The sequence below is a fragment of the Chanodichthys erythropterus genome, chromosome 11, assembly GCF_024489055.1.
Source record: "Chanodichthys erythropterus isolate Z2021 chromosome 11, ASM2448905v1, whole genome shotgun sequence".
Lineage (NCBI taxonomy): Eukaryota > Metazoa > Chordata > Actinopteri > Cypriniformes > Xenocyprididae > Chanodichthys > Chanodichthys erythropterus.
In genome coordinates, this window is record NC_090231.1 from 58,012,888 (window position 1) to 58,028,700 (window position 15,813).

Below are 15,813 nucleotides of genomic sequence, written 5' to 3' on the forward strand. Positions count from 1 at the left end.
GAACTCCATCTGTCACAAAACCAGCAAGACTTGTCTAAATTTCTTTTCATTGACCTAGAGGAATGAGTTTAGTTTCATCATGTAGTTGGGCTACAGCAAATAAAATGGGGGGGGGGGACCCTTTGGTTTCCTGGCTAAACACCAAGTTCAACTGGGGTAAAAGTTGGTTTCAATACATGCAATGGTCACGGATCATTTCTTCAGTACACTTTGTATCTCTTTGATTTGATTCCTTTACAAGGTATTATACGTACTTTCTAGGTGGAGAAAAGTTACCGGGTCAACTGGCAAGTGATTTTTACTTGCATTGGCTTGGTGAGTGTTAATTTTGCCCTATTGGCAACTGTTCGTTCAGTCCTGGGTGCAATCTGAGGCCAAGCAACAGCCGTTACTCTCACATCTGGGGCTGAAAAGACCCATGGCAGTTTCTCCCTCTGTCCAGTGAACAATACAATGGGATTTAGGAAGGGTGTAAAACTCCTCTGCCTTTCATTGAGAACCCAGCGAGAGGTCACGGAAAAGGCCACTTGCGTCCTGAAAGAGTAGCTGAGTGAAATTACAACTAGAGACGCACAAAAGCAATACGGAGAAAGCTGCCGTGCACTCCCAGCAGAGCAGCGAACAGAGCAGGAGGGGTGAGCAATGTGACATTGGCCAACCCCAGGATCTCCTTTCAGGACAAAGGTCAGGCCGCTGGGCCTATAATACACAGAGCTCCCTTTCATAGCCCAGCAGCGCACAAAGACGAAAGCTTGAAAAGAGCTGAGACCAGTCTCCTTCTTGACACCCATCTAATTTAGCTCTTTTTTTCCAGGCTCTCTGCTTCTCCTTAGTTAGAGATGTGGACATCCCACAAGCAGAGGGGAAAACTGCTACTTATTGAGTCAAAACATTCATTACATCCCTTGCTCTGATCTATTCTGTGCTCTTCTATCCATTGCATTGCTATTCAGCTGAATAAAAGTAGATTACCACTACCTTACAAAAGATGTTTTATCGTTGGAGTTCCCCAAAAGGTTGTACTGTTGGTTGCTAGAAGGCATTTTAACTTAAACCCAGTATTCAACTGAATTAAGCCGCGTTTCCACCACAGGAACTTTCCCCAGAAACTAGGGACTTTGGGATGGTACTCTGTGTTTCAACTGCAGGAACTGGGGTCTAAATGAAGTTCCAGGTAAAAAAAAATTCCCCCTCAGAAAGTAACCCTAATCATAAGGTAGTCCTTTTTCAAAGTAAAGGAACTTTCGGGGGAGGGACTTGGACTATGAAAATGCTGATTGGTTGACTCCATGCAACAGTTTATTTCAACCACCATTTTTAAAAGTCTGTTTTGGTGTGTGCTTTAAGATTTGTTTGCTATTTGAATCAACAACAGAGTTTAAAAAATACGACGATTGACCGACAACTTAATCTTCACGGTACTTTAGACCGCAATTGAAATGCAGACAGCAACAGGTCTGGGGAAAAAGTTTCTGGGATAAAAGTTCCTAGGACAAATTGTTCCATGTAATTTTGGTGGAAACCAGGCTTTAGGTGGCAAATCACATGATCTTTACTGTCTGCACTCCAATTTGCATTAATCATATTGCATCACTGCATTTGCATGAACTCAAATGGCCCCATTGCCCACAGTCATTGACAATGACCGACTAATAGAATTCAAGGAGTCCACCGCTATGATGCCATTTCCTCATAGTAACTGATAAGCAATCTCAACAATGAGAGAATACTATGCGCTTACTGAACACTTAGCACAAGTGAAAGTAGATGACCCAGTTAAACCAAAAGCTGACAATAAAAGTGAGCACAAAATAAATCAGAATCTCATTGCTCATTTAGTGATTGATTAGGAGGAGGTTTAGACCCTCTGCTGACCAATTACCCTGAGGCCCTATCAAGTGTCCCCAAGAGAGAGGGCAACCCATCTGCAATATTTGCTCAGAATTGAATGACAATTAAAAATTACCCTGGTGTAGCGACATCCGAGAAAAAAAAAGTACAACTGCATTTACAATTCATTAATGACTACAAAAACTATACCAATAAAACGAGTAGTAAAAGAAACCTTTTGAGACCAAATGGAACACCATGTAATGCCACCCAGCCTCTTCATGTAAACAGTATTACACACAGACAAGGGATGTGCCAGTTTAAGTCATCTGACCGAGATGGCTGCCTGCCAACCGATATTCCAGGGTGTGGCATGTCTGCGCACACAAAAAAAAAAAACCCAGAGCAAAACAAGCCTCTATTGATGCTTTCATGGCATAGGAAGTGGGGAAAACCGGGAGGGAGCACACAGACAAGGGGAGCATTCTGGACTTCCTCTTTCGGAGGAGGCCATATGTCCTTTTGCAGGCCTGTCGCCCACCAGACACCTCGACAGTTCACGTGAACTTCGGACAGGCTAGAAGGAAGCAGGGAGGCTGAGTAAGATGGCGGACTAAGCTAGGCTGGACAGATGGGGCATGTGTGGCGTGGGAAGGGTTAAGTCTGAGGAGGCCCCATCTGCCGCCTCGTCTGTTATGCAGGCTGGCTGCTGGCCCCTACTCGGCTCCAACAGAGAGAATGGACACAAAGTCGAACTGTGACTTCTTTCCATCTCTGAGCAGCTGATTACCCACAGATGCCCAGAATGTCCGGCCCCTTCTCAAGTTCTGAAACAAAATTCTGATTCCTTTGGAAAAAATATTTTTCAGCGTTTTTCATGACACTTAATACATTTCCATATTTTTGTTTCCGTTCTAAATTGTATTTTTTTAAACTAGAAAATCATTGTAGCATGTAGATTCAGAATGTTAAATATGAAAGTAAATGATGAATGCAGGGATGCATCGATTTGAACATTTTGGCCGATAACGATAATTCTTTATATTTGAAAGCCGACAAACGATATATTGGCCAATAAATCGAAATCGAAATTCTCATAAAAAAAAAAAAAATTGAGAGCCTGATTACAAAAACAAAAGTTTTATTATTAAAAGCCATGTCACAAGCGCACAATTATGTTTTCATTATAATTTTATGTAGCCTATATCACAAACTTTGTTGGACTTGCTTGAATTATCACTTCAAAATGGAAAATACAGTTAAGTCATTAATTTATTTAAATTATTTAATCGGCTTTAAAATATTCACTAATTTTTCTTATGGGGTCGATAACGATAACATTAAAAATGAACATTTATCGGCTGATACTGATATGGTGGCCGATATATTGTGCATGCCTAGTTAAAATAGTAATACGTAATTTTTAAATTAATTGTAAAATGTTAGCTGCATGGATAAAAAAAAAAAAAGTGTTACACATGAAATTTTTAAGAGTGAAAAAAAAAGGTGGCACATTTTAATATTACATTCAGAAATAAATGTAAAATACTGGTAAATAAAGCAAAATGTTTACAAACATTATAAATACTATAAACATAGCTATAAGCTATTTCAGCTCCCATCACTCCACAACAAATCCTTCCAATTTAACTGCATTCAGGACAGAACAAGAATGTAAGTGGCAAGCAAGCCAAAACGAAGTCATAAAGAAACCGAAACAGAAACCAGCGCTTGGCTTACATAGTCTACCTCTATCATTTTACACGAATACAAATGTTTCCATATTCACAATGTATTTGGATGCTAAATTATTATTTATTATGTATACTAGGTTTTGGACTTCACTGACATTCCAATATCCACGTAAAACACTATCCTTCATATGCGCAAAAATAATGTACTTGACATTGCATAAGTGGGGCGGTGGTCAGACTGAATTGCTATTTAAATTGAGCAGCGTAACTTTTTATATATGTTGTTGACTATTTTATTTTGAAACTGAACATGCTGTGATGTCAAGTTAACAATTTTAGAACTTATATGCTGTGTGTGGATGAAGCGCCGGCATGATTGCTTACATTTTTTTCTTTCCCATCAGCAGAAACAAATTAAAATACTCTGTCATTTATTGTCATACAGATAAGAGTAAGATATGACAGACATCATTTAAAACCGTAAAGGGTCTACTTTTATTTGTTTAAACTCACAATAAATACAATATTCAACATAAGTCACTGAGCAATACTCAATACAAGCACTGCGGTACACATTTCACTGCAAGCCAGGAAAAGAAAAGCACTGAATGCCACAATTGCAATTCCAAAGATAAATTCCTCTCCACGAGTTCAGGCCCATTCTGTGCTGGTTGTGTCCATTCAGCTGGCAGGAGTCGCAGCCAGATGCCGGGAGGGGACACACAAACATGGCTACTGTCACTGCGAGCCCTGTGATATGAAGAACACCTGGATCCGGAGAAGCTCAAACCTTCCCTAGAGTCAAAACATAAGCGAGCACAGTTCTTTCAGCGAGACTCAAGTGAGGTTTATGCACATGCACACAAACATGCCCACCTGCTTTAAGAATGCTCTCAGATAAGAGCGGCTTTAAAACATTCAACCGAACAATAAAACTCCTCCTGTCTATGAAGAAAACTTTTCACTATACAGAGACCAAACAAAAAGTAGATTAGATGAACAACAGGGTTTATTCAATAAACACTTCCTTGACTTCTAACCTTTTATCTGCTGCAGTGGTGGGGCAGTGCAGATTGTGTGAACGATTTGCAGCAAACAAAACATCCGGAAGTGATTCATTTTCAACAAAAGGACAGTACTGACAAAGCCACAAAGTTAAGCCAATGATTACAACTAGTAATGCAGACAGAGCGCTCATGTGAGCCACCACAATACAGTTACTGTATGAACTAGGGTTGTCACGATACTGGAATTTCTAACTTCGATACGATACTGTGAAAAATATCAATATTAGATACCATTTTCAGTACCACGGGTGAAAAACTGCCATACAGATTTTTTTAATATCTAAATTTTTGCCCATCCACTGAAATTCTAGGCAATCAATATTTTCGGGGGAATGGGGGAAGGGTGTTCCCCCCTTGCACCTTGCTTTTAAATCGTTAATTCAAAAGCTAAAGTAAAATGAGTACAGCCGCATGGACATTCATGACGGTGTGGAACAGAGCAAGCATTTTCAATTAATGGAATGAATGAGCTTCCATTGCAATGAACTGGGTTTAAATCCAAAATGTTGCCAAATCGGTTATTGCCTTCTACATTTCACTTCGAAACCCAATCTTCCACCATCGTCTTGTCAGTCAGCTCCTCACTCTTGTAATAAATAAAATCTGACTCCTGCTGCTGGTCTGTGCTGTGACTCTCGTTTGGCTCACGTTGCATTGAGCAGTTTAATTGTAATGTCTGTTCTGATTTTCATTACTCTTAAAAAAAATAAATTAAAAAATGACGTTGGGTGATGCCGTGGTGGGCAAGTGATATAACCGGTGTTGCCGCTGAACACCGGTAACACCGTTAACACAGACTATTGCAGCAAGCCTAGTGGAAAATGAGTATTGGAACTGATATGACAGTATTACAAGTAGGAGTCTTTTTTTTAATGCAAATCATGTTGCATTTTAATAGTTTAATTACATTTTTATAGTCAAAAAGGATGTCTAATCAGTGAAATCAGTAAATTCATATTAATTCATTAATATTTTATGATATGATATAATTATGATAAAAACTTATCACATTATGTTGAGTATGTCCCAGGCCTAGGCTAATGCCAGTTAGTGAGAACTGTGGCACAGTTCTGACCATGAGCTTTGACAGAACGGAGGTGGAACTGATTAATACAACATTTGACAATATTTACACAACAGGACACTGGATATTTGAAATAACAAGCAGCTTCTCTCACCCAATTTCATGTTTTCACATGGAATTATCACAGTGAATAAAGGTCAGCACCTCTAATGAGAAAAGAGAACAGCATGCGTGCACACTGAAGGGTTGTAAACAAGGACAATCCATCCCAAGAGTGATGTTGGCTTGAGACCAGATGAGGGACACTTAATAGGAAGGTCACTAAGCTCTGTGCTGGCAAAGCCAGGATGGGTTCGGTTCCCAGTACTGGGCTTTCATGTTACAAGCCTACTGAACACAGCTCTCAGCCCTTTCATAGGATTTCTGAGATCTGGACAAAATGTTAACAGCACTATTTCCTGAAACCAGAGCCTGTCAAACATAAACAATGAGAAAACAAGGTCATTATGGTCAAATGCTGGCGAACACGTTCTCATCTCTGGTCTGCCTCCATGGAACAGCTCCCCAAAATAGGTGCTCTGCACTTAAAGGGATAGTTCATCCAAAAATTAAAATGATCCCACGATGCGATTTATAACGTAGGATGTAGGAGTACCGTAAGCTTAGACGCCTCTCACAGTTCAAATTAATAGGGCTGGGCAACAAACTCAAGCTCCTCTTCTCTTATATTGAAATTCTCATTTTAGAGTAATTTGGGACTTTGTTTTGCTCTATCCTCTGCGCTTCCACGTTCGTCAATACGTCATGCGTCAGGTCAGGGGATACTCTTCCACCACAAATCAATGCTAGTTATTATAGTTATTAAAGTTTGAAATATGCAATGTGTTTTTGTAAGAAAAATGTCCATGATTCAGAGGGCCTTTATTAACCGCCTGGAGCCCTTATTTTTTATAATGGATGGATGCATCTTTGGGCTTCAAAACTGCACCACCCATTCACTACCATTATAAAGCTTGGAAGAGCCAGGATATTTTTAAAATCTTCAACTGTGTTCTTCAGAAGGAATATAGCCATATACATCTTGGAAGGATTGAGGGTGAGTAAATTATGGGATAATTTTCATTTGAGTAAACTATCCCTGTAAAGCTCTCAAATAAGTTGCAAGAATGAATTGCCTGCATTTAGAAAAAAACCCAACAATATCTGAGTTGATAACTTATGCTTTTCTCTTCTTCATGAGAAACTCAAAGCACCCTTAAGAGCAAGTTATTGTAATTTGATGAAAGATTACACTTTTTCTTTCTTTCTAACATGCATATAACATGCATGGATGGATCATACACAATATTCCCAGAACAGTGCATTGGGGCCTACTGTGATTGATTTTATGTTGACACCCATGTAGTCAGTCAAACAGTTGTCAATCCAAAAACATACCATGTGAACATAACCAAAGATCAGAAAATGCGGTAAATCATTTCTCTCAACATTTTAACAACACAGTCACCATGATTCAGCCAGTCAGAGGGTTATGGCATGTAGAGAGGGTGAAAGAAATACAAGGGAGCAGGGGGAAAACCAAAACGTCACTGAGGAATGAAGAGGAGGGGGTGTAGAGAGCAGGAGTGCACACATACAAGCTCAGATTTATGCTTGTGTGCTTGTTCTTTACTTCTTTTTCAGGAATTAATGCATCTACAGTTGTGACAACTCAGATATGCAAGTCTTTATGAACATATTTGGAACATGTAACAACAGCTGACCCGAGAAACTGATTTTCTATAATAAATGGTGGATGGGAACGGTGTATATCTGCTCTCTGCAAACGCCACATGTAAAAACTTATAGCCTCTACACTATGGTCAGCTTTGTGCATTTCATACACTTCCTATATTAGCAAATGGACAGGGACTTCCTCCATTGTACTGTCACAGTAAAGATAAAACACATTACATGTACAAAGAATCCAATTACTGCTCGCAGATTGAGTTGAAAGGGTGTCTATGGAAAACAATGCAACATCTCCGGCAGTTCTCCGTGTTCTTTAATCACCGTGCCGGAGACCCGTACAGCTGAACCAGCATGCTCAAATCAGGACTGCCCTGAGGCACCATGGGAGGGCTCTTTGGCTCAGATTAGAACATAAAACTCTAATTGGTTCCATTGGGTTTTGTAGTTCATTGGGCCTCTTGTCTGTCAAGTGGGCTTAGCGTTTATTTGATGCTGTGTAAATGCAGAGCACGGCATCACGGTCTGACGCTCAAGACTTGGGGAAAACACCTAAAAATTTGGTTTCTTTTTAGAGCTGCACCACAAAAACAAGACATCTCGTGGAGACACAACTATGAAGCCACAGAGTATCAACAAACCAGGTGTTTGCATAAAAATTATGGTGCATCTAGTTTTGATGTGTACTGAAATTAGACCAAGGACAAGAACATTGGCTCTTTGTGCACTGTGATTTGACATACCAAAAATCACACCCTTCACTATCCCACCACAGTACCTAAATTTGTTCCTCGTCTTAACTTTCCGAGAGCCACGAGACACCCATCATCATGTGTCTCAGAGATTTTATGTTCTCTCTCAGTGTGGGACATAGGCAGAAGGACAAACACTGGCTCTAGTTTTGGCAGCCTATCGCTCTAGATACGAGCGTCTCTTCATTTACTAAATGGACATGTCCGTTCATTTGCCAAAAGAGAAGGGAGATGAATGATGAGACAAATGAAGAGTTTAGAGCTGCACTTCCTTGCACATAAGTGCAACATGTAATCAGGAGGAAGAGGACCACACCCACAACCACAAACAACCTACAGCACTTCCTCTGAACTTGTGCTCTGAAACGTTCTCAGCGTGTCTGGTCTAAACAGAATATTACAGCACTGAGCTGACTTGGAGAGACTGAGTTAAATGAGCTGCAACGCAACCAATCAGAAACCAGAGCAACTGGCAGGACTGGCATTGACTGCCAGGAACTACAGTGCATTCCAAATCACGCTGAAAACAGCATGCCAAAAGGTACCCAGATGGTATACTATTTCCGGTGGATTTGTGCATCCATGCATTTTTTTTTTCTGCATGCTAATACTGCTCAAAACCCCCTTGTGCAACAGAAAAGGCAATGCATTCAGCTAGATGCAAATGCTTACATGCAAACTCAAGTGCAATGAATTCATTTTGAGGTTTGAGTCCTAATGTCACACTGTCAAAACTACATGGTAAATATACTTAAAGGAGTCCTTGATTATGATTTCACCTTTTTAACTTTTAGTGTGTAATGTTGCTGTTTGAGCATAAACAACATCTGCAAAGTTATGACGCTCAAAGTTCAATGCTAAGGGAGATATTTTCTTTTACAGAAATTGCTTTTTAAGGACTACAACAAACAGCTGGTAGGGACTACAACGAGCTTCTTCCCGGGTTGGGGACATCACTAACAATAAAATTTACATAAACCCAGCACCCGAGAACAAAAACAAAGGAGGTGAGGCCATGTTGGGCTGCTTTAGAGAAGAGGAAGAGTTGTTGTAGTAGAGTGTTGTTGACATGCAGTCATTTTCACAAACGAGGGTCCATTCAATGCTGGATTTGCACAAAAGATAATCATGACAGCACATGCTAGTGGATGAGTTGAATCAACTCCACAGCAACTACATAAATTTATCCACTAACCATTCAGAAACATCCAGTTTCATCCTAAAAGTTGTAACTTCTTCCTGAGTCTCTCCATCAGTGTCGACTCCGGTTTGAACAATGTAAGGCTGAACACAGTTACTGACAATCCTCATTTTGACTGCGTGAGATTCTCCAGCTTTGTTGTTGTTGAGCTGTTAAAGCTCCGCCGTCTTCTGAAAAGGGGGCGGAAGCAGCAGCTCATTTGCATTTAAAAGGGACAAACAAAAATGGCGTGTTTTTGCTCACACCCAAATAGGGGCAAATTTGACAAGCTATAATAAATGATCTGTGGGGTATTTTGAGCTGAAACTTCACAGACACATTCTGGAGACACCAGCCTAAAGGTGCGGTCACATTAGCGTGATTGCACGTGACCAACTTGAAAATGAGCTAAATCTGCCTGAGGAACTTTTGCCCTCACATGAAACTCCTATTTGAATTACTGGATTTCACTCAAACTTTTGCAGAGTAATGGTAAATGTAATCGCACATTAAGTGTTACCTCATTTGTACAAACCCTGGCAATGTTGAAATGTGTTCTAAGCAAAACAAAGCCGCTTTCTCTAAAGTATGCCAACTGCAATCATATAATACTCATCTTTAATTCTGTCAATACAGCTCAGATTCAAATCAGCCTCATCCTGCATTGCTTTTGCAGTAAGACTTCTCATTTCTGCTCGGTGTTGACTCATTAGCACCAGAATGGACAAGCCCAATACTCAACCACTAGAAAAGTGACACCACATTGCTCAAGATGCAAAGGCGGCTCCATTGCTTCTGAAGAGTCCCAACCCCAAATCGTCTTTCACAGGAAGAGTCCGATCGCTGCTCTAATCTGTGTGCTCACATACGAGCATGATGCCATTGTGCACGTTAATGATGCAAGTTTTCTGCTCTCTAACCACAGAGCTGAGCCTGTTCGAAGCACACAGACTCTTTCAATACCACATTAACATGTGGGCCGCCAAGAGGGAAAGGAGGAGGTGGAGTAACCTGGGAACAAAGCCTCTATAGTTGTCTCAAGCCTGGCTATGAGAGTTATGTAATTTGACTGGCAAGGCTGCATTTCCCCACTGGAGTACCGCAGACTAATCTCGCAGAGGGACAGAGCTGCTCTGGAAAGAGGCGAGGACAAGAAAAACGTGCTTGTAATGAGCAGAGGGCTTCCTTGCCAAACACTGCCCCTCTTGCAGTCAGCAAATAATGGTGCAAATTTGATCAGATCTGAGGTAGGTGGTGCACAGGGTTCAAGGGGAAATGGAGGTAGAGAGGGCTAAAGCAAGGAGCGGTGGATTTAGAGTGGTTAAAAATAAAATCTGATTCTGATTTACTGCTCTGGGTGCCTGGAAACCATGTGACTGGCATCACATGAGGAGAAGTGGATGGGGTTTGGGGGGCGAGGAAAACAGGCGCACACACACACAGAGCGCACTGCCGGCATAATGAGCTTTGTGATCAGTCTCCTTGGTTTCTACTGACGGTAAGCAGATATGGTCTGATTTCAGAGGTAAACACCAGATCATCTCTGAGCTCCAGAGCTCCACAGGGACAAAGAAAATGCAGGAAATGATCAGTGTTTCAGAAGGTAAAAACAGATCTTGACTGCTGTTTATATCACTCTGCCAGCCTGTATGCCAAGCAGTAACAGCATTCACATCTGTAGCAGTATGATGCCATGTACAAAACTTCAAGGAAGAGTTCACCCAAAAACAAAAATTTGTTACAAAATCTGACTGTCTTTGGGTGGAACAAAGAGATAAGCAAAATATTTTTAAGCAATGTGAAACCATCCGACAGATACACAAGTTATTATTCACTAACGCTCTTCCCATCCACTGCAGTTTTCGTATTCAGATATGGCATTGTCAAATATACCACTGGCTGCATCAATTTTGAAAGTGAGAGCTGTGGTGGAGGTGATCATCAGTAAATAAAGCAGTGTAACGATGCATTTATCAATAACTAACAATCGATGCGATGCATCAATACAACACGTTAGGGTTGTGACAGTGAAAAATTTTCCCACCGGTTAAATAACATGTGACAACACCGGTAATACGGAATGGGGGGAGGGGGTGTTCGCCAATTCGAAAGTAAAATTAAAATGCGCAAGGCCGCATTCATAACGGTGCGGAGCAGAGCAAGCGTTTTCAATTCATTTCCTGTGGAAGTTGAGCTTAATTAGGAAATTAACTGAAAACGCTCCGTGCCAGTAGACATGCATGCGCATTTTACTTTCGCTTTCAAATAAGTACATGGGCGGCAATTGTTTGAATGGTGGGTTCATTGTTATTCTTAATTAAAAAACACAACTAATTCTTTGCAGGTTCCCTATTAGCACTGGGTTTAAATCCAAAATACAACAAAAATCCAAAATTCTTCTGCCAGCGTCTTGTCAGTCAGCTCCTCTTGCGATATATGAAATCTGACTCCTGCTGCTGATCTGTGCTGCTACTCTCGTTTGGCTTATGCTGCATTGAGCAGACGCGTTCAGGTTAATAGTGTCTTTTCTATCTGACCTAAATTATTTTTGAAAACCAGTAACACCCTCAACACCAACTATAGCAGCAAGCCTACAACATGTATTAAAAAATACATAAATAAATAAAAATAATACACCAACCTCGCAGTACTGTCAATCAAAAATAGTGGCCAAAAAACAAACACAGACAACATTTTCTCCTGACTCAAATCATTTGAAGCACAGAAGACTTTTCTTGACTGTTGTTACTGCTGACCTCATTGTGCAAGCCAATGATGATTAATTTGTTGTGCGATTATATCTAATTTACACCCATTATAGTCAATTACTAAAATATAAACAAAAAGTTATATAATACTATCAAGGCTGGAATATAGCACACAGGTCATCTGGGCAACTTTATGGTGCTTATCTGTCATACTTGGCACTTAACATTTGTCCCAATTAATTGTTCATTTACTAATTTTGTGTTCTTGGCTTGAGTGGTGAGTAAGTGAAGACCATTCATTTTTAACTCTTCTTTTAAGCATTTCCTAGAACACCACCATGTTGCCTGTGGTACAGGGGTCTTCTAGCTTTCATGGGGGAAAGACGATCTCTCTACAGATTCATAGGCTGCCACTGCTTACTGATGAAGAATCATGGTCACATGAGCTGCGTGCCAGAGAGGGAAGCAGTGCAAGCAGTGACCCATTTTCACAACAGCCTCTACACATACACAGAGGAGGCAAAATCCACACTCAAAAACAAAAACCCTTAACAAAAGCGGTGGCAGGCAGGGCCCAGGCATGCAATAAGCCCTGCTCTTAATGCACACATTCCAGAGCTGAGCCATCCACCTGCCTGTTGGTACTAGCAGGGGCGCCAACAAACTCTGCGGAATCACATTCACAAATAAAATCTGCATGTTCAAACATAGACACTGTTTAACGAAAGGGAAAACCATAAGTTCAAAGTGCCTAGTCACTATTCCCAAACTAGCTACAATATCTCAAGAACATGATTCAGAATAAACATCCCAATGCAGCCAGAGTAATTGACATTGACACAGACTTATGTTTACTCATAACCAAGTGTTGCACCAAAAACGAGGAACTAGCCAATAACAGTCAAACAGTCATTATTAGCCGCAACAGAAAGGAGGAAGGGATTTACCGATTCCATGGCCGTCTTCAGATGGGAAAGGTTAAAATCCAGCTAAAAATGCTGAAGATGTGGCTGTGAAGTCCAAGGAATCCTGCAAAAGCAAAACGAAAAACAGATTAGTCTCCTGAATACTGATGTTTCACTTTTCCAGCATAAAATAAGAGTCATTTTTTTTCTTCATTTTACTATAAACCTTTATTCCAGAATTCAGAACATGAAAAGCCAGATCATGCCAGGTACAGACCAGGAAACACCCTTGTGTTTTGGGGTCAGAGGTCCAGCAGATATTATGGGGAATTTGTTTATTATGATTTTGGGGGACATTTGGTGTGCTGGGGCATAATGGACACATTCCTACATTGCTGTCACCCAATCCCACAAGCTCTTTCTGCAACAGTTTCATGACAACAGCTGTAACAAGACTGGTATTCAAGGCTTGACAGCAATGTCTACTGTACCATTACCAGTCAGATCCTATAACTGACTGGAGAGATTAATGAGAAAAACTCTAAAGCTCAGTCTAAATAAAAGCCCATTTTTGAGAATTTAATAGTGATGCACAAACATACTTTAGTTAGTGTGTAATGTTGTTGTTAGAGTATAAATAAAATCTGTAAAATTTTAAAGCTCAAAGTTCAATGCCAAGCGAGATATTTTATTTAACAGAAGTCGCCTACATCGAACGGCCAGTTTTGACTACATCCCTCTACTTCCTTCTTTAATGACGTCACTAAAACAGTTTTTTGACTAACCTCCGCCCACAGGAATACACAAAAAAGGGGGCATGGTCTTGTTGCGCTCCCATGGAGAAGAGCAAGAGTTGCGTGTGTAGAGTGTGTTTGTCGCCATGTCGTCGAAACTGTGTTATTTTCATCCCGCAGTCCAATCACCTTTGTTTGGCCGTCCCAGGGACGCTGTACTTAGAGATCAATGGTTACAATTTATGTTTAACTCTGTTCCCGAAAATTATAATTGTGGTATCCTTACTGCAATAGTTAATGTTGGACTGCAGTGCACATAATGGCCACAAGAGGGGACTATGTTTATGTATATGGCTGTTTTCTGTATGAGGTACTCTTCTGAGTGAGTGCTAACGTTGTACATTTTCTGTCGCTGCTTGTGGAGATTAAAGAGTTCAGTCCCTCGGGAATAATTGTCTTTTGTGTTCATTCGGCACACCACCACAATAATCCACATGTAAAACTATGTGCAGCACACGTTATGGTAAGAGGCGTGACCTTTCCGGGCAAGGAGCGCTAAGCTGCTGTCGAATCACAACACAGGAACCGCTGGCACAATCAGAACTCGTTACGTATTTCTGAAGGAGGGACTTCATAGAACAAGGAAGTCATCAGCCCGTTTTTAAGACAGTGGAAACAGCGGTATACAGATAAGTAAATTATGTGAAAAATACTGTGTTTTTTTTACACGCGAAACATATAGTGTTATATTGCACACTATAAACTCAATCAAAGCTTAAAAAAAAAAACACGAAAAACAGGACCTTTAAATAACCACAGACCTTTTTTCAGACGTTTAACAAAAAACCCACTGACTTTTCATGCAAAAATACCAAGTTAGATCACTTAGAAAAACAGAACACTAGTTCTCAACAATCAACACAATTACCGGAATCAATCATCTGTGTAGCACAAACATAGAACAAGTTAGCCTATCATCTAATGCAAAAGATACAAAAATTGATCAGCTGACTATAATAGAGCCAGGACCTTAACGCTAAGGATTTTTTGGTTGAGCCAGTGATTCAAATGTTTACGTGCATTTCACTGGTCCCACAACAAAAAAAGTAATAAATAGCCTTTGTCATCGTCTTCATGGTTCTTGACCAATAACCTTAATAAATAAGGTTGTGACACCAAACACTACTAACCTAACTCATATAAATTTCAAATATTGTTAAAGACAAGTAAACTATGAAAATTATGAATATTGCAAAAATACAATAAAACAAGCATACAAATGAAAAACACTGCTTTTTACATTTTTCAGGTGAGCCTGACAGTAATTTTCAGGTAGAGAAAATGAATAATCAAATGTAAAATACCACTGTATAGTCTTCACTGTATAAAATTAAATACAGATTAATACTTAAACTTAAAAAAGTTATTCAGTCAAGGGCAGTGAGTGATCGTTTTCGTTGTGTTTTGTTGTTTAACATTAAAACAGACAGCAGCAAGTTTATTAGGCTGCTGTCACTTTTAGAGCTGCACGGATCCAATATACTGTTACACGTGCGCTGTATTTCTCAACTGTTTACACTATATTGCCAAAAGTATTGGGACACCACTCCAAATCATTGAATTAAGGTGTTCCAATCACTTTCATGGCCACAGGTGTATAAAATCAAGCACCTAGGCATGCAGACTGCATCTACAAACATTTGTGAAAGAATGGGTCACTCTCAGGAGCTCAGTGAATTCAAGTGTGGTACCGTGATAGCCACCTGTGCAATAAGTCCATTCGTGAAATTTCCTCAACACTAAATATTCCATGGTCAACTGTTAGGTGGTATCATAAAGTGGAAGCAATTGGGAACAACAGCAACTCAGCCACAAAGTGGTAGGCCATGTAAAAATCACAGAGCGGGGTCAGCGCATGCTGAGGTGCGCAGAAGTCGCCAACTTTTTGCAGAGTCAATAGCTACAGACCTCCAAACTTCGTGTGGCCTTCAGATTAGCTCAAGAACAGTGCGTAGAGAGCTTCATGGAATGGGTTTCCATGGCCGAGCAGCTGCATCCAAGCCTTACATCACCAAGTGCAATGCAAGTCGTTGGATGCAGTGGTGTAAAGCACACCGTCACTGGACTCTAGAGCAGAGATGTGTTCTCTGGAGTGACGAATCACGCTTCTCTGTCTGGAAATCCGATGGAC

General features: G+C 40.4%; 1 protein-coding gene across 4 annotated transcripts in view; it reads right to left on the reverse strand.

The window, feature by feature from the left end:
* The window catches only part of ankrd11 (ankyrin repeat domain 11), a 134,084-nt gene that overhangs the window by 78,392 nt on the left and 39,879 nt on the right, over positions 1-15,813 (reverse strand). For all 4 annotated transcript variants that reach the window (XM_067400215.1, XM_067400214.1, XM_067400216.1 and 1 more), the window contains one exon: positions 12,931-13,012. The gene's annotated coding sequence lies outside the window, so the exon portion shown is untranslated. The remainder of the gene's footprint in view (positions 1-12,930; positions 13,013-15,813) is intronic.